This window comes from Bombyx mandarina, chromosome 09, assembly GCF_030267445.1.
Source record: "Bombyx mandarina strain Sakado chromosome 09, ASM3026744v2".
NCBI lineage: Eukaryota > Metazoa > Arthropoda > Insecta > Lepidoptera > Bombycidae > Bombyx > Bombyx mandarina.
In genome coordinates this window covers 11,461,946-11,483,093 of record NC_143216.1, presented here as the reverse complement: position 1 = coordinate 11,483,093, position 21,148 = coordinate 11,461,946, and positions in this window count along the sequence as shown.

The following is a 21,148-nucleotide window of genomic DNA, read 5'->3' as shown; positions in this document are numbered from 1 at the left end:
TGGAGATAATAGTTATGAACTTAAAGTGTTACCAAACGAACGTGTTAAAATTCAACCAAAAGCTCCTGATACTTACATAAAAATAGTCAAAGAACTTGAGAACAAAAAAACTGAATTTTATACATACAAACCAAAGGAAGACAGAAACTTCAAAGTGATGCTAAAAAATATGCATCCATCTACTGATCCAGAGGACATAAAAGAAGCTCTGTCGCTCCTTGAGCATGAATGTACAAATATCTGGAATGTTAAACGCAGGATCACTAAGGAACCTTTACCTATGTTTACGGTGGAACTCAAACAGAAAGAAAATAACAAATCTGTCTACGACATAAAATCCCTCCTTCACTGCAGAGTAATATTTGAGCCTCCAAGACCTAAACGAGAAATACCACAGTGTGGAAATTGCCAACAATATGGTCACACTAAAACCTATTGTAGAAGGAGTCCAAAATGCATAAAATGTGCAGGAGACCACCTATCAGCCAAATGTAGTCGGAAAACTAGATCTGATGATGTTAAATGCGTTCTTTGTGGTGGAAATCATCCTGCAAATTACAAGGGATGTAGCATCTATAGGGAGTTAGAGAAAATCAGGTTTCCATCACAATATGAAAAGAAAAAGACACAGATTGCATACAAAATGTCTAAACAACAATCTAATCCTCAACTCAGCCAGCAAAACCCTACATATAGTGAAGTGTTAGCTGGCTACCCAATAACAGCCCACTTATCAGAAAATATGCCTACATCTAATAATAATAATAATAATTATAATCATAATACAATCAATCATAATACAAATGGAAATAATAAATATAATGAAACCTACAATAATAGTAATGACATACGGGAGTTAATGGATATGATGAAACAGATAATGACACAACTAACAACAATGACTAATCTAATGATATCTCTAACAACAAAACTTATACCAAGTTCGATTCCATCAAAATAGTTTTATGGAACGCCAATGGCCTGTCACAACACACCTTAGAGGTTAAAAAATACATTGAAGTAAACAAAATAGACATATTTCTGATCTCAGAAACACACTTCACCAAGATGAGTTACTTCAATATACCAAATTATAATGTGTATCACACTATGCACCCAGATGGCTCCGCCCACGGAGGAAGTGCAATTATAATCAGAAGTAACATCAAGCACTATGAAGGATCTCATTACTGTACTGATATAATACAAGCAACAAACATCGTTGTTCAAGACTGGGTGGGACCCATCACCATATCGGCACTTTACAGCCCTCCAAAACATAGCATTAAGAATGAAGATTATGAAAAGTTTTTTAATTCCTTAGGACATAGATTTATGGCTGGTGGAGATTATAATGCTAAGCATACAAGCTGGGGGTCTCGAACTGTGACAACGAAGGGAAGACAGTTACTTTCCTGCATTGAACGACTAAGATTAAATGTTTGTTCAACTGGCGAGCCAACATATTGGCCGAGTGACAAAAGGAAGGTACCAGACTTGTTAGATTTTTGTATCACAAAAGGCATCAATAATGCATGTATAGAGTGTACATCCAGTTTTGATCTCTCATCTGATCACTCCCCAGTCATAATAACGCTCAGTCGAAATATAGCCAGGAAAATGAAAACATGTAGACTGCATTCTTGCAGGACCGATTGGGATTACTTTCGTGTATTGGTATCTGGCTCTTTGGACATCAATCTACCTCTAAAAACAGAAGATGACATTGCGGATGGTGTTGAACATTTTAACTTTGTTGTACAACATTCTGCTTGGCAGGCGACACCCGCCCCACCAATTGTAAAACCATCGCAATGTTCTCTTTCAATCAAAACGTTGTTATCAGAAAAAAGGCGATTAAGAAAACGATGGCAAACTACGAGGCATCCTGATGACAAAAAAATATTTAATTACAGTATTACAAAATTGAAAATACATTTGGCTCGTGAGAGAAACGAAAAAACAAATACATATATGCAAGAGCTGGATGCCACATCGAAAACAGACTATTCGCTATGGAAGGCTACCAAATACCTTAAACGTCCTATAAACCACCAACCTCCTCTACGGAAATCTGATGGAACTTGGGCCACTAGCGATCTAGACAAAGCTAAAGCCTTTGCTGAACACCTGGATAATGTATTTACACCAAATGCGATGGATAATTCGGCTATGCCTCCCAATGAATCGGAATTGAATGAGCATGTTATTGAGGTTCCTTTCAAAAAAATTAGTAAATCCGAAACAAGATCTGTCATAAAGAATCTTGACCCTAATAAATCACCAGGATATGATCTAATAACAGCAACTATTTTAAAAGAGTTACCTCAAGAGGGAATTACTTTCTTGACCCAATTATACAATGCTATTTTCAGACTTAAGTTTGTGCCTCACTTATGGAAGGTAGCTCAAATTAAGATGATACCTAAACCTGGAAAAAGTGGCGAGGACGTGAAATCTTATCGTCCTATCAGTTTGCTCCCTGTACCGTCCAAGATCATGGAGATTCTGTTTCTCGCAAGATTGAATCCTATTATTGAAACGAAAAAACTAATCCCAGATCATCAGTTTGGCTTTAGACGGAAACATAGTACAATCGAACAAATTCACAGACTTGTTGAATATATTAATAGAGCTTTTGAGGGAAAAAAATACTGCACGGCTGCCTTCCTAGATATATCTCAGGCCTTCGATCGAGTTTGGCATGAAGGACTTTTACTCAAAATTAAAAAGAAGATCCCTTCCAACTTCTATTTTTTCATTGAATCTTATTTGAGTAGCCGATATTATTTTGTTAAACACGGCGATGAAATATCGCCTCTCCATTCAATTAATGCCGGTGTTCCCCAAGGCAGTGTCATTGGCCCCACTTTATATCTATTGTATACAGCTGATTTGCCCGAAACTGATGGTACGATAATGGGAACTTTTGCTGATGACACCGCAATAATGACCATGGACGATGATCCAAACGAAGCCTCTTATAAACTACAGAACAGCCTTAATAATATCAACACTTGGCTAAAAAAATGGCGCATCAAAGCGAATGAATCTAAGTCTGTACAAGTTACTTTCACCACTCGAAGACAAACTTGTCCTGCAGTCACCTTGAATAATATAGAGATCCCGCAATCTGAAAATACAAAGTACTTAGGGATGTACCTGGATAGGAGACTGACTTGGAGAAAACATATATTCACCAAGCGTCTTGCGGTGGGTCAGCAAATACGTAAATTGTATTGGCTTCTTAATAGAAAGTCTCAACTGTCAGTTGAAAACAAGCTTTTACTATACAAATCTGTTATTAAACCCATTTGGTCATATGGCATCCAATTGTGGGGTACTGCGTCAAACTCAAATATTGAAATCCTCCAAAGATTTCAATCAAAAACGCTCAGGATGATAGTGAACGCACCATGGTATGTTACAAATGAAAGAATCCATTATGATCTTGCCATAAGAAAAGTCAAACATGAAGTAATCCATCGAGCTAAAGCATATTGTGTAAGATTGGAAGCCCATCCGAATAACCTTGCTAAGCATTTAATGGACAACCTAATGACTACAAGAAGACTCAGAAGAAGAGTGCCTCAAGATCTACTAGATGTACTGTAGATTAATTGATATGGACATGTCAATGGACATTGTGCATGCACCGCCGAAATTATTTTTATCAAAACTACGGTTGAATGTCTTACGACAGCTTACTGTATAGAATAAACAAACAAAAAAAATATATAATTTAAATAAATGTTGAAGATTTCGCATCTCTTATACACAGCATTCCCTATTACAAGAGCAATCTGATTTAAGGATGAAAAATAAATAAAACCACAATACTACACATCGAAAAAGATGTTTCACTTCATTCACGTGCACCAAGTTGTACCGTTTTTTTTCTTACACAATACAATAAAAGCAATACTTTCAAGATAATCCCATTCATAAATTGCTTCACTTAACTTCGACGACATATGGCAGAAACACGATTATTTGCATCCAAGAAAACCGAGAGAGAATACAAAACAAACACACTCGTCAGAGCTGCTCTACATTTCTATGTTGACATTCGCCTACAAACAATAAATACTGCGATTTATACAGACTGCTTACTTCAAATTTCCATGATACGCAGAAAAATGAATTATTCAAAAATTACAAGGAATGCGTATTTTTTCTTTGTTGTGTAACGTTGTTCTTTGTATACTGGTGTGTTTTATGAAGTGCTTTTAGGGTTAGAAAATATATTACTACAGTTAAGACGTAGTACGCGCTGAAGTTCGGGATAAATAAAAAGTTCTACCGAGTTGACTTACGGAAATAATGTAATAAGCTCTCCAAAATTCGACTGCAGACCTGGACACAGCTAACTAGTTTATTGTATATTCTCTATGACACCTATTACCGCTCTCCTCGATTTAACTTGTGATGATAAAGAATGAACAGAGGGCAGTAAAGTTCACAGTATTAGTTTGGATATGCAATTAGCTGTGGCCATAATAAAAGGACTATCGTGTCGCGCCGCTTTGTTGAAGTAGCGTTCTGACACTACCATAAGATACTTAGGTATCGGTTTTAGTTTTAAATTCAGCACGGACGGCGGTGCTCCGATAGCTATCCTGCAGAAACAACATTGGATGATCAGGAAAGAGTTTATGTACAATGCGGGCAGCGTGAGCGTACACATACGTAGGTCATGATGAAACGTATGCTAGATTTATAGAGTGGCACCATTTTACGAAGAGACAATTTAATTTATAATTTAATATTCGCTTATACCTTGTGTTTAGGATCTCATCTTTAGTACTTAATAATAAAGCGATGCACCTATCACAGCACTTTATACATCACCCTTGGGTTTTTGCTAAATAGCCTTAAGCCCGCCGCTCTGTTTATGTCCATAAAGTCAAATGAGTAAATTTTAATTACGCCATGTTACAGTTCGAATAAATAAAAAAACTTGATAGAGGTAGTGCGTATATCTAAGACAATTTTATTACATCGTAATCCCTTACGTCTGATTCAATACACCCACGACCTAAATAAAATGTTGAATTAAATTAGTAAAATTTTCCATAACTTAATTCGTAACGTCAATTAAACTAATATTTTTTTACGACAAATTGAAATTTAGATAAACGTAGTAATAATATGATAGACTAGCAGCCAGCTCCAGCTCCGCTCGGGTCTTTAACAAAAAATTCAACGATATTTGTCGTTTTATTTTTTTACATAAAAGAACACTTATTGAGGCAAAACTATAATAGTTAGACATATTTTATAAATAACTAGCTGACCCGGCAGACTTCGTAGTGCCTCAATCGATAAATAAAAGACTTTTGTATAAAATAAAATTATAACAAACAAAAGAAATCCGTCCGACGGGGGACACATCAAAGGAAAAACAAAATTATTTTTTTTTTAATAAGGAGCATTTTCATATTTATCTACCTTTTAAACCTTCTCTGGACCTCCACAAATAATTCAAGACCAAAATTAGCCAAATCGGTCCAGCTGTTCTCGAGTTTTAGCGAGACTAACGAACAGCAATTCATTTTTATACTTATATATATATAATGTGTTCTACAAAGTCGTAGTACGTTATTTTATTCTATCATCAATAGTTTTCGCAGGGCACGCGATGTAAATAATATTTTACACCTTGGGTTACATTATTGGAGTTTTAGTGAGAATGCCTAATTTTTATCAAAAAAATTTTGGCACTCGGGAATAGTGTAGCTTCCAAACAGTGAAAGAATTTTTCAAATCAGTTCAGTTGTTTCGGAGCCTATTCAATACAAACCAACAAACAAATCCTTCCTCTTTTTATTATTAGTATAGATGAAACGAGTTCATAATTAAATCATGATCTATGATGCAATGTTTATCATCTGTTGCTCTATTGAAGTTTGTCGTCAATAAATTTTAAATAAGATGAACATCGATCGTTTTCTTGTTCTCGACGATTTAGGATTCCTTAAATTGAAATCGATGCATACGAAACTATTCATCCTACTGTCTATCAGGCAAGTATATCTGAAAACAGAAGCTAATTGTAGACTTTACCGTATAGATTGTATATACGGTAAAGAGCCTAAAATATTCATCCCAGAACTACACAGTGAACAGTGGATAATGACGACTACGCTATAGACTCTTTTAGTCACAGCGGGCTGACGTTTTGACGGAATGGTTTGGTCGGATGGTACACTTTCTTGAAATTTTATTTTACATATACGTTTTTTTTTTTTTTTTTTTTTTTTTTTTTATTGCTTAGATGGGTGGACGAGCTCACAGCCCACCTGGTGTTAAGTGGTTACTGGAGCCCATAGACACCTACCACGTAAATGCGCCACCCACCTTGAGATATAAGTTCTAAGGTCTCAGTATAGTTACAACGGCTACCTCACCCTTCGAACCGAAATGCATTACTGCTTCACGGCGGAAATAGGTGGGGTGGTGGTACCTACCCGTGCGGACTCCCAAGAGGTCCTACCACCAGTGATTACGCAAATTATAATTTTGCGGGTTTCATTTTTATTACACGATGTTATTCCTTCACCGTGGAAGTCAATCGTGAACATTTGTTGAGTACGTATTTCATTAGAAAAATTGGTACCCGCCTGCGGGATTCGAACACCGGTGCATCGCTACACACGAATGCACCGGACGTCTTATCCTTTAGGCCACGACGACTTCTACATAATGGTACGCGCTGGGGCTTGGAATCGTTACCCGCTGAAAAGATCCAGCGAGAAACTCAGTGGGCTGTGGGTCTATGGGCTAATTTACTCGTCGAGCCCTTCGTGGCAAGCGACGGGTTCGGTGGGGACGGTGGCCGGCGCTTGAGGTACCTAAAAGCACCGTTAATGGATCGGGAGGTGCTTAGAGCGACGTCGACGTTTTTTCGTTCGCTCACCATTCGATCCACAGGTCAATGACCGGATGTTACATATGCCTTTCTGCCATAATAAAGAGAAAAATCCCTTGATTTTTACACTAGTCTTTTTCTCGCAATTTCTAGAATTAAAACAAAAATTCGTTCTTGACTATATTAATTAATTCGTTTCCTCAATTAGATCGTCAGCGGACTATTGCGGACGGAAAATCGGAGGTATTAATGTAAATTACATATTTGTTTGTCAGATTCGGATGATCGCAATCGAAATACAATCTGTACTGTTCGTTCCCTTGATAGGGGTCGTACACTTGCGTTACCACTGTTTACGGAAAATTGGTACGTGCCTTCAACCCTCTCGAAATTTTATTATCGATTCGATTATCGATTATTATCGAACGAATAAGAAAGAAGATTATAGTATCGTTTACCTAACCGATAATACATTTTAAGCTTTAGTTAGTGGTAATATACATAACTGCGAAGAGCACTCAGCAGCAGCTTGACTGTGCCCTGGCTTGTTGACATCGATGAGCCACCGTGAGCATTCAACGTCAGAGATGCAGTGTTCTCACCCGTTTACAAAAGGCAATATAAAAAAATTGATACGGCGTTCATGTGCGGTGTTACACTGGGCCCTACTATCATTATTTTATTTTTTAGTTTGTAGGCAGACTAAAAACTTAACTAGTTCAACTCAGTTTGCGTATTATGGAGAACAGCTATCAAGGCTTTAATAAACAATAATTCCACATGACCACGACTGCTCTGCCAAGAGAAGCCGACTATGAGAGGTAGACGTCCTTTATGATGAGTAGGCACCGTCGTCTGGTCACTTCAGCAATACCAAATCAATAGCAAAGTGCCACCTCATACGCATGACACCTTAATATAAACGAGAGGAGATCATTTATCTACGTCTTTGCCTATTAACGAACAACAACAAAACTAATTTTCAATCTAGATAGACTCAACAATAATAAGAAAACTAAGCTGAATCTAAACAATTCCTTTTCCTCGATTTAACCCCAAGATGCTGATTCTTGTCTAGAAGACCGTTGACTTAGCAAAGTTGTTGAAACTTGGAAACTTTGATCGGAGAATTCAAAGATTGTTCTTGAGCCAGATACTAAGAAAAGCAACTCAGTTTTATTTTTGTTTATTTAAATATTCATTATCGGAAATATAATTAAAGACTGTTTAAATGATATAAGCAAAAGGCAAGATAAGCTCTAGCATGAGTTTTCTTACAGCAAACCAAAATCAGATGACATAATTTATAATATGACAAGACGTACAACAAAAGATAATTAAGAAAAAAATTAAAACATACCTAATTAAATAAAAATTAAGACAGATAAGTGTTCAAGTAAAAAAACATAATACATACACAACTTCCAATTAATATCATAAAATAATTATTATAAAAAAGAACAAGCAACTTCAAACAAATATAAGAGGTATCTTCAATGTAATTGAAGTCGATTATGCATTTTTAAGGATAGATCAAAAATGTATTGGTTGTCTGTATAGTTGACGATAGTTTTACATGATAACGTCAGTAGCAGAACTATTCAAACTGCTAGCTCTGACGTCACGCGAGTAGAGATATAAATGTGTCACAAGCTAACGCACAACTTACCTACCCGATGATATGTAGGCGAAGTAAAATGTCCCTTAGAAATAAGGTGACACTCTACAAAACTTGCATACGCCCCGTCATGACCTATGCAAGTGTAGTGTTCGCTCACGCGGCCCGCATACACCTAAAAACATTTCAAATTATTCAATCCCGTTTTTGCAGGATAGCCGTCGGAGCCCCGTGGTTCGTCAGGAACATCGACCTCCATGACGACCTGGACTTAGAGTCCATCAGTAAGTATCTGCAGTCGGCGTCCATGCGCCACTTCGATAAAGCGGCACGACACGAGAACCCTCTCATCGTGGCCGCCGGTAACTACATTCCCGATCCTGCGGACAGAATGGAAAGCAGTCGACGTCGCCCAAAACACGTCATCTCGGATCCGCCCGATCCACTAACGGTGCTTTTAGGTAATTCAAGCACCGGTCACCGTTCTCGTCGAACCCGTCGCTTGCGACGAAGGGCTCGACGAGTAAATTAACTCTCAGACACAGCCCACTGAGTTTCTCGCCGGATCTTCTCAGTGGGTCGCGTTTCCGATCCGGTGGTAGATTCTGCGAAGCACGACTCTTGCTAGGGTTCGTGTTAGCAACGTCATCAGGTTTGAGCCCCGTGAGCTCACCTACAAAAGTTAGGGTTACGCTGACATAGCCTCTCAAGGCTCTCAGCTTAGGTAGGAAAAAAAAAAAAAAAAAAAAAAAAAAAAGCACAACTTACATTCTCGCTCACGACTCGGTCGTGCGCGGACGTGCTTTCCGATCCGTGGCCCGCTTGCGAGCTGCGTCTCTGAACTCACAGTTGTGCTCGACAGTGTAGTGACCGTGAATACATCGTGCGTACAATTCAGTAGTGCGGACGTGCCGATCCGTTGGTCGCTTGCGATCTGCGTATCGAGGTCCATTTTTGTGCGCTAAAGTTTTGTAACCGCGAACCCACCCTTACCAACTGCCTTTTTCAAGGCAAAACCAATCGCTACGTTCAACTTCCTGTGGCACTCACAGGCTAGCGATTTCCTAACCCTTCCCAAAAACAACAGTCTTTTTCAAGACTAGACCCCCGCTCGCGATTCTGCCTGCTGTAGCACTATACAGCCCGAGCGGGTTCCTTTCCTTTTCCCCGCCGATTGCCGTTTTCACGGCATAGGCATTCCCCCCCCCCTGCTCCTTGCTGTCCTGCAGCACAGGGGGGTTACAAACCCTATCCGGGGCCTCGCCTTTCGGCGAGTTCAACAAAAGTCCCGGGGCCGCCCCCCCCCGGGCAAGAAGACCGAAGCAAGCATGGAAGACAATAGTGAAAGTGTTAGTGTCAGTGACAGTGATTTTGTCGGGTTCCTCCGGGAAAGGTACCCGACAATTAGGGCCGAGTATCTTAGGTATAGGGCCTCTCGTGGCAATCCCTCCCCCCCCGCGTCCGTCGCCGCGTTTCTCAACCGTGCCTCGGAGGCACGCCGCGCGCCCCCCGCCGCCGCATTAAGTTCGAGCGCACGTTCCGACGATGCGGCTCACATAGCGCCTAACGCTACCCCCACCCCCGCGCCCGCGTCGTTTACGTCATCGCGCGCTTCGTCCGTCGCGACCTCGATCGTTTCGAGTTCAGGCTCCGATACCGAATCGGAGATGGATTTCGAATCCGCGTCAAGCCCTCAGCCTGGAACCTCGGATGGGTTCCAAACCGTAACGCGCGGTAAAAAGCGTTCTCGCGCCGTGGAGTCCCGGAGCTCCACGACAAAGCAAACTAAATCCGCGACCGCCTCCCGTCCGCAGGTAGTCGTGACACCGGAGTCGGACTCCGCTCGCCGCGTAACCCCGCCGCCGCGTCCCAAGCCCGCGCCCGCTCCTAAAGTAGCTGCCCCGCCCCCGCTGATACTTCAAGAGAAGACAGCGTGGAATCGCGTGTCTCAGGCCCTTCAGGCCAACAAAATTAATTACACCCATGCGCGTAACGTCGCGCATGGGATTCAGATAAAGGTCGCAACGCCGGGCGACCATAGGGCCCTCTCTTCATACCTCCGAAAGGAGAACATAGGTTTCCACACCTATGCTCTTCAGGAGGACCGCGAGCTCCGCGTAGTGATACGCGGAGTCCCTAAGGAGTTAGACATCGATTACATAAAGGAGGATCTGACCGCTCAGTCCCTCCCGTTAGTTAGCGTGCACCGGATGCACAGTGGGCGGGGCAAGCAGCCCTACAACATGATCCTGGTAGCTCTAGAACCCACCCCGGAGGCCAAAAAGAAGATCGCATGTCTCACGACAATTTGCGGCCTATCCGGGATCTCGATCGAAGCCCCCATAAGCGTGGCACTCCCGGGCAGTGCTACCGATGTCAGCTTTACGGCCACTCGGCTCGTAACTGCCACGCGCGCCCCCGCTGCGTAAAGTGCCTCGGCGACCACGCCACACTAGATTGCTCGCGTGTTAGGGAAACCGCGACCGAACCTCCAAGCTGTGTCCTATGCCTTAAGCAAGGGCACCCCGCGAACTACCGTGGATGTCCTAGGGCTCCGCGAAAACGTCCGACCCACCCAGCCCCCCGAACCGTCGGCCCAAAGACTTCGGCGCCTTCAGTGCCGAAACCCGCCTTCGTGCCGGCTGCAGTTCCCACGGTGTCGGCGTGGAAAAAACCGCTGCCGTATACGAAGGCGGGAACGGAAACCGCACCCCCGCCCCCGCTCGTGACACGCCCCGCGCCCCAGCCCCTGCTCGCACCTCGCCCCGCGCCCGCGTTCCGTCCCCCGCAACCCTCTGCCGTCAACGACTTCGCGCTCGTGCGCGACTTCGTCACCGCGGTCAACTTCGACCGTCTGCGATCGTTCGCAGACGCGATACGTAGGTCGGTAACCCCCGAACAGCGGCTCGCGGCCGCTTTCGATCACATGGACGTTTACGAGTCCGTGTCGCGTACGTTATAAAATCTTTACCGGTAACCAATGGCGCAAAAAGGTAGAGAAAAACCGTATTCCCTTACGTTAGCATTCTACAATGCTAACGGACTCGCGCGGCAACGCGATCAAATTTTCGAATTCCTCCGCGATAATCTTGTAGATATTCTATTAGTGCAGGAAACCTGTCTGAAGCCCTCGCGTCGCGACCCGAAAGTCGCGAATTACGTCATGGTTAGGAATGACAGACTCACCGCCTCCAAAGGCGGGACTGCCATTTACTATAGGCGGGCCCTGCACGTTGTCCCTCTCGATACTCCCTCGCTCTCACATATCGAGGCGTCAGTGTGCCGTATCTCGCTGACGGGACACCAGCCGATCGTCATCGCATCCGTTTATCTCCCCCCGGACAAGCCCCTTCTGAGCAGTGACATCGAGTCACTGTTCGGCATGGGAGACTCCGTCATCCTGGCAGGCGATTTAAATTGCCACCACACTAGGTGGAACTGCCATCGTACTAACGTTAACGGTAGGCGTCTCGACGCGTTTATAGACGACCTCACCTTTGAAATAGTCGGTCCCCCAACTCCAACATGTTATCCGTATAACATCGCGCTCCGTCCGAGCACTATAGACCTGGCATTGCTTAGGAACGTAACTCTGCGCTTGCGTTCCATCGAAGCAATGTCAGAGCTCGACTCAGACCACCGACCTGTCGTTATGCAGCTCGGTCGCCCCCACAACCCAGTCACTGTTACGAGGACCATGGTGGATTGGAATAAGCTGGGCACGTGCCTAGCCGACACCGCTCCGCCAATCCTCCCTTACGGCCCGGATTCGAATCTATCCCCCGAGGACACCGTCGAATCCATAAACATCATTACCGATCACATATCTTCCGCGATTATTAGATCTTCTAAAGAAGTCGATGTGGAGGACAGCTTCCACCGCATCAGACTGTCCCCCGATCTTAGGAATCTCTTAAGAGTTAGGAACGCGGCAATCCGGGCCTACGATCGTCTTCCCACGCATTCAAACCGGATTCGGATGCGTCGTCTACAACGCGAAGTCCACTCCCGCTTAAGCGACGCGCGTAACGATAATTGGCATAGTTATTTAGAACAACTCGCGCCCTCCCACCAAGCATACTGGCGACTAGCTAGGACTCTCAAATCCGAAACTACCGCTACTATGCCTCCCCTCGTACGCCCTTCAGGCCAACCACCGGCATTCGATGACGATGACAAGGCTGAGCTGCTGGCCGATGCACTGCAAGAGCAGTGCACCACCAGCACTCAACACGCGGACCCCGAACACACCGAGTTAGTCGACAGGGAGGTCGAGCGCAGAGCTTCCCTGCCGCCCTCGGACGCGTTACCCCCCATTACCACTGACGAAGTTAGAGACGCGATCCACAACCTACAACCTAGGAAGGCACCCGGCTCCGACGGCATCCACAACCGCGCGCTAAAATTTTTGCCAGTCCAACTGATAGCAATGTTGGCTACAATTTTAAATGCCGCTATGACGCACTGCATCTTTCCCGCGGTGTGGAAAGAAGCGGACGTTATCGGTATACATAAGCCGGGCAAACCGACAAACGAAACTTCTAGTTACCGTCCGATTAGTCTCCTCTCGACGATAGGAAAAATTTACGAACGGCTCCTTAGGAAACGCCTCTGGGATTTTGTTACCGCGAACAAAATTCTCATTGACGAACAGTTCGGATTCCGCTCAAAACACTCGTGCGTACAACAAGTGCACCGCCTCACGGAGCACATTCTGATAGGACTAAATAGGCGTAAACAAATCCCGACCGGCGCCCTCTTCTTCGACATCGCGAAGGCGTTCGACAAAGTCTGGCACAACGGTTTAATTTATAAACTGTACAACATGGGAGTGCCAGACAGACTCGTGCTCATCATACGAGACTTCTTGTCGAACCGTTCGTTTCGATATCGAGTAGAGGGAACTCGTTCTCGTCCCCGTCAACTGACCGCCGGAGTCCCGCAAGGCTCCGCGCTCTCCCCGTTATTATTTAGTTTGTATATCAATGATATACCCCGGTCTCCGGAGACCCATCTAGCGCTCTTCGCCGATGACACGGCTATCTACTACTCGTGTAGGAAGATGTCGCTGCTTCATCGGCGACTCCAGATCGCAGTAGCCACCCTGGGACGGTGGTTCCGGAAGTGGCGAATAGACATCAACCCCACGAAAAGCGCAGCGGTGCTCTTCAAAAGGGGTCGCCCTCCGAACATCACTTCGAGCATCCCACTCCGTAGTAGGCGCGCAAACACCTCCGCCGTTAGTCCCATCACTCTCTTTGGCCAGCCCATTCCGTGGGTCTCGAAGGTCAAATATCTAGGCGTCACCCTCGACAGAGGGATGACATTCCGTCCCCATATAAAAACGGTACGCGACCGCGCCGCGTTTATTCTAGGACGACTCTATCCAATGCTTTGTAGTCGAAGCAAACTGTCCCTCCGTAATAAGGTAACTCTCTACAAAACTTGTATACGCCCCGTCATGACGTATGCAAGCGTAGTGTTCGCTCACGCAGCCCGCACCAACTTGAAATCCCTTCAGGTTATTCAATCACGATTCTGCAGGATAGCCGTCGGAGCGCCTTGGTTCCTTAGGAATGTGGATCTCCACGACGACCTGGAGCTCGACTCCCTTAGTAAGTATCTACAGTCGGCATCGCTGCGCCATTTTGAGAAGGCGGCACGACATGAGAACCCTCTCATCGTAGCCGCTGGAAATTACATACCCGACCCAGTAGACCGAATGGTAAACCGTCGACGTCGCCCAAAGCACGTCATTACGGATCCTCCTGATCCATTAACGGTGCTTTTAGGCACCACAAGCACCGGTCACCGTCCTCGTCGAACCCGTCGCTTGCGACGAAGGGTTCGACGAGTGAACTAACCCATAGACACAGCCCACTGAGTTTCTCGCCGGATCTTCTCAGTGGGTCGCGTTTCCGATCCGGTGGTAGATTCTGCGAAGCACTGCTCTTGCTAGGGTCAGTGTTAGCAACTCTCCGGTTGAGCCCCGCGAGCTCACCTACTAACGTTAGGGCGAAGCTGAAATAGCCTCTCAAGGCTATCAGCATAGGTAGGAAAAAAAAAAAAAAAAAAAAAAGCACAACTTATTACTAATACACACAGTGTACGACTTAACTTTGTAATAACGTACAAAATAGGAATGCACACAGTGTACGACTTAACTTTGTAATAATGTACAAAAAATAACATATTTTTTATCGTTCATTGACCACGATCTCAGAGAGTTTGTTTGCGCAATACACTAACTCTTATGCAAACAACCGTGAATGAAGTGTACCACAATAAGTTCGCACGTTACCGAATGACGGTGGGTTGTTGCGAAACTTCCAATTTTATTTTCTTTATACCTCGAATAGAATTTTAAATTAATAATTTTATAATAAGGAACTTCGTTCCTATCCGGTGTCCCACGACACTACACATTTAATTTTTTTAATTGAAAATCTAGATAGAACTCGAAAAGATATGAAATAAAACACATGCATGAAATGGTTTCTCTCTAATCCTTCTGCCCTTTTAAAGCTTAAGTTTAAGTTTTTTTAAGTTCTCAATTTTGTTTAATATAAAAATAGAAGGTGGTTAGGTAACAGATAATTAAAGGTAGGTAGGTAGATAGGTAGGTAATAGGTAAATTACATCTTTACATAGTATAAAATGAAATCGCTTCCGCTGTCTGTTCGCTTAGATATTTTAAACTATTCAACGGATTTTATTAAAATTTCTAGCAACAGATAGACAGTGATTCAAGAGGAAGGCTTATATGAATGACACACGTATATTACACTACACAAAAGCCGAAAGTTCTATATTGCAATTATATTTTGTTGAATGCGCTTAAAAAAAAAAACTGACGCAAAATAGTCTCATCATTTTTGGATCGAGGGTATCATTTACCCTTGCGGTGTCAATACGCAGAACCAGACAATAGATTGACTCAACGTGAGCTGTCACTATGACGAGTTCGTATAATGAATAACGTATGAACTAAAATTCACAACAACATATTTTTTTTCGCAAAAACAAGTCACTGTTGTTCAGAGCGTTTGCTGGTGTTTTTTTTTTCTCAAACACGTGCGTGTTATGTGTGTATTGCAAATAATTAATCGTGAAACGCAAAACTAGACATTAAGATAAAAACAATCAGCTTTGCTTTAATCGGCTGCGCAGCTTTGAATACCATCTCATCTGTGTTTATAGATGCCAAAAAGCATACTAAGTTGTTACATTTGTGAATACGTAGCCAAATTTTCTGAGTATTATACTAACTAACCTACCTACCTACCTACGATAATTTAGTTACTATAATTATTTTTATTGCTTAGGTGGTTGGACGAGCTCACAGTCCACCTGGTGTTAATTGGTTACTGAAGCCCATAGACATCTACGACGTAAATGCGCCACCCACCTTGAGATATCAGTTCTAATGTCTCAGTATAGTTACAGCGGCTGCCCCACCTTTCAAACCGAACCGCATGGCTGCTTTACGGCAGAAACAGGCGGGGCGGTGATACCTACCCGTGTAATTACGCAAATTATAATTTTGCGGGTTTGATTTTTATTTCACATGGAAAATCCTTCACCGTGGAAGTCAATCGTGAACATTTGTTGAATACACACACACACACACACATATATATATATCATCATTCATCATTATCCTGCCCTTCTCCCAGTTACCTGTGGTCGGCATTTCTTCGCTCACTCCCCTCTTACCCATATCGTTTTTCACACAATCCATCCATTTCTTCTTAGGTCTACCTCTTCCTCTATATCCACATATATGTGTATATATATATATATATATATTATATATAGCCAGTTAATATTACGTGTATAAGTAAGTTAGATCTTATCTTATCTATAGAGCTTATCTACGGTAGGCAGAGGCTTGGTTCTGTCCCTAGTATTGCTGATGTCCACAAGCGGCAGTAACCACTCACCATATGGGCCGTATGCTCGCCAGCCAACAGGGCAATTACAAAAGTAATCCCCGATCGGCACTTGGTAGTAAAAAAGAGCATAGGGTGATACCACTGCCTTGCCTATTTCTGCCGCGTATTTATCACGCGTTTCGGCTTGAAGATTGAGATCGCTGTTAAACAATACAATTGAAACTTCAGCCTCATAATTCAAAGTAAATTGGGCTTTGCATCGTGATGTCTATGGACTCCAGTAACCAATTTAGTGCAGGAGGTGATCCGTGAAATCATTCACCGATCTAAGCAATCGATGTTTTTTGCAACGTAAAAATGAATATTAAAAATACAAAATATACCCAACATAGTAATTTCATAGGTCGTGAGGACTGCTACGTCTTTTACGGCTTAGTCTCGCATTTATTATATTCATTTTATTATTTGCGACGTTTGTATCTATACTTCACAGTTTTTGTGCTCACACAGCTTAAATAATCCGTTAACTATTCTCTAATTTTCTATACAATATATTAATTAACAATTAAGATATCGATTTAAACGTATTCAGAACTATATAACAATGGTTCGCATAGAACAAAAGATATTTGAGGAATGCTTGAATGCCGCTAACAACATTTTCAAGAAAACCTTACAAGCTCCGAACACCAACGTGATTTTCTCAGTGGGTCGCGTTTCCGATCCGGTAGTAGATTCTGCGAAGCACTGCTCTTATTAGGGTCAATGTTAGCAACACTTCCGATTTTAACCCCGTGAGCTCACCTACACCTTAGGGTGAAGCTGAAATAGCCTCTCAAGGCTATCAGCATAGGTCGGGGAAAAAAACAAGGCCCGAACCGTCGGTCTACGGTTTACTATGACCCGCTCGGTAGAAGATCTTCCCTTTGTCGTTACTCCCAAAATTTAAGCAATATAAGTAAAGTTTCACTAAGAGAAGAAAGGGGGAGGACATACCAAAAAGATTCTTGGATAGACTGTGTGAAAGAGGAAATGCAAGAGAAGAATGTGAATGCAGAGATGACGTATGATAGGTCTAAATGGAAATGTTCAGGATTGATTTTCACGGTGAAGGAATAACATCGTGTAATAAAAATGAAACCCGCAAAATTATAATTTGCGTAATAACTGGTGGTAGGACCTCTTGTGAGTCCGCACGGGTGGGCACCACCACCCTGCCTATTTCTGTCGTGAAGCAGACAAGACAAGAAGTTTAGTTTCAAAACGGACCATAACCGAAGCTGTTAAATATTCTAATCCTGAATAATGTATGAACGCAATACAAAAAGAAAAACAATGTAATTAATTCATACGAAAATGAGACATAACTATGTATTATTTTAATATAATCAGATTAGTTTTACATAACCTGTTAACGGAATCGAATTATGAAAGCGTCAATGTATGTTGCATCATTGCTGTCAAGTTCATTAACATGTCAACATTGTACCATAGATTTTATAACTTGTTATTTTGTTTATACTATTAAATGCTAAGAGTTCATTCCGCAGTTGTAAATCGAATCAACGTGCTTCTAATCAACACGTTTTTTTATTTTTTTTATTTCAAATATAATTTATACCATCGCGTGACCAACTTTATGGCAGCAATTAATTTTTTTAAACTTTTATACTAAATACTAATTAAGGAATAAACATGTTGTAAAAAAATTTACAATATTGTGTATAATATTTCTTAAAACAAAAATTATCATTAAAGTATAACTAACACTTTTCTGTAGTTTTATATCAAATTGTACGTACGTAAAATAGAGAATTTCCAAACAAAACTATTGTTCTAGTTCGCTTGTGTGTAAACGCTATATTATGTAAAATAATATTTTGCTCATAAGTGTGCGAATTCCCAAGCTAATTTACAAACGAAATTTCACTGCTAATTAACTAACTTTTGAATAAGTTACACGTAACATTTAACAAAACCTTATTCTATTATAACTCAGGAGCCTTCTGAGGCCTTCCTTCAAAATGAGATACACTCAATAGTCTGAAGTCTCTGTGGCCTAAAAAATAAGACACCCGATGTACTTGAAGTGGTCGTGGCCTAATGAAGTCGTCGTGGCCTAACGGATAAGACGTCCGATGCATTCGTGTTGAGCGATGCACCGGTGTTCGAATCTCAGGCCGGTACCAATTTTTCTAATGAAATACGTACTCAAGAAATGTTCACGATTGACTTCCACGATGAAGGAACAACATCGTGTAATAAAAATCAAACCCGCAAAATTATAATTTGCCTAACTACTGGTGGTAGGACCTCTTGTGAGTCCGCACGGGTGGGTACCACCACCCTGCCTATTTCTGCCGTGAAGCAGTAATGCGTTTCGGTTTGAAGGGTGGGGCAGCCGTTGTAACTGTACTTGAGACCTCAGAACTTGTATCTCAAGGTGGGTGGCGCATTTACGTTGTGAATGTCTATGGGCTCCAATAACCACTTAACACCAGGTGGGATGTGAGCTCGTCCACCCATTTAAGCCAAAAAAGAAGCTTGTAGCTACCAATGCGACTTTGACAGAATTCGTATCCCGCATGCAGGCACCAATACATTTTTTTAATACTTATGTAGCGCATGTTTACAAGGAATAACATAGGGAATATAAAAATCAAACACGGAAAAAAAAATTATTTACGTAATTACTGGTGGTAGGGTGACTCACGAGTCTACACAGGTAATCTCCAAACTGTCTATTACTGTTGCTAAGCAATAATTCAATCCGCTTTGAAGGACAGAAAAACCGATATAAGTAACATTTTTTTTGTCTTTATTACTTAGATGGGCGGACTAGCTCTTAAGTCAGAACGGTTACCAATCTTCTCTATTGAAAGCTTGGAACTGGAGTTAAGTGCTCAAGGAAAACACCTCATAGATGTCACGAGCTCATTTCGCTCACTCAAAGTAGTTCATTGGAACGATTCAGTGAAGAGCTACATCAGTCTAAGATAAATAAGCCCCGAAATCGTAGTGTGGGCTAAATCGTGTGAGCTGGTCACTAACCACATCAATAAAAACACTGTTATCTGATATCGTCATCACTATTTCCATCTGAATACATGATTAAATAGAACGGCAACATAAATGAGCACAACCTCGAACATTCGACATTATTCTACAATAATTCAATAGTCAAATGAATCAAATAAGAAATAAAACCAGTTTCGACATTACGGAAATCATATTATTGAATTATCTGGGCCAATGTCTTGCATTATTGATAAAATGTTTAAATACAATTAATAATTGATAATATTTATTCGTTGATTTCATTCGTTGTTTCTTCCATTCTTGTCAAGTTTTGTTTTCAATTTTTGAACAAACATTTCATTGAATAATTAAAATCTTTGAGACACTCTGATGCATACGAAGTATTTTAGCAATGAAACTAACTCAGACCGAGAATCGTATTCGGACTTAGGAATCACGGTCTGTTGACCGAAAAGGGTGAATCCGCTAGTGATGAGCCAGGGATAGAAAGAGACTGTGTTGGTTTGAGAACCAATGAAGGTGATAATGAAGACAATATATTTTCGCTGTACTGTACCACTGTAAGGGTACCCACTGTACCCTTCATTCAAGATTAGAAGAGCCATCAGGAATCGAAATACTGCGCTTTAAAACGTTGCATTAAAGTTAAATATCCTGCGAAGCATGACCAACATCAAGGTGAACTTCACGCGAAATTTCAGTCTCTCGGTCAAATAAATAATAAATAAATAAATATTTACTAACAATCACGCCACGTTAACTGGTCCCGTGATAAGTTCGTAAAGAACTTGTAATACAGGTACCAGATAACGGAAATATATGTAAGATTTTTATTATACACATACATATATTTAATATACATCCATAACCCCGGAAAAGACATTTATATTTATCATACAAATATCTTCCCTTGGCGGGATTCGAACCCGCAACCCCCTTGTGTAGTGACCATGTCACTTACCACTACACCAGACGGCCGTTTGAAAGTCAAAGGTCATACGGTCAGCTTCTCTCAGTCAGCTTACGATACGATACTTTATCTTCTCTTTTCTTAGCATATAAAATCTCGTGAACTCTGTATTCTGTCGTCCTTACCATTTTCCAAGTCCTTTGTCCAGCAGCCCATTCATAAAACTTAAGTTTATTGTAATAAAGCAAACAATACTGGACTTGTAATGTTTTAGTTTCAATTAGAAACTTTTCTACAGTGAATTTCTAAATAACAGGACATTCAACTCTCTAATATAGAATGATTGCGTAATTTTTTCTTCACTGATGGACAACCAGTATTTTACACCGGTGAAAGCTACCCACATTCTATATCCTTGATCAACGCTACTGGTTATAAGTATTGGTAATATCCATCTTGCCTGTTTCAGTTATAGCTAGTTTTGAAAGTTCAAACTTACGTCTTAAGGTCGGTGGCGGCATTATTGAGATGCCTATGGTCTCCAATTACCCACTTTACACCACGCCACTGTGGGCCACAACGAGACCAACAAATTTTCGCATTAAAAATATTGTGATATTAACTATACATTTTCAATTGAACTTTGAGGAACATAATATACTGAGAATTCTAAAATTAGTTACGGAATTCGAATGTGAAACTATTAAAACGGACAGAAATATTCTGGTCCTTCGATGACAGATAGACGATTTTAATAAGAAAACAATAAAACAATAGTTAAGGAAACACGAGAATTGTTTGTGCCGGAAATGCCG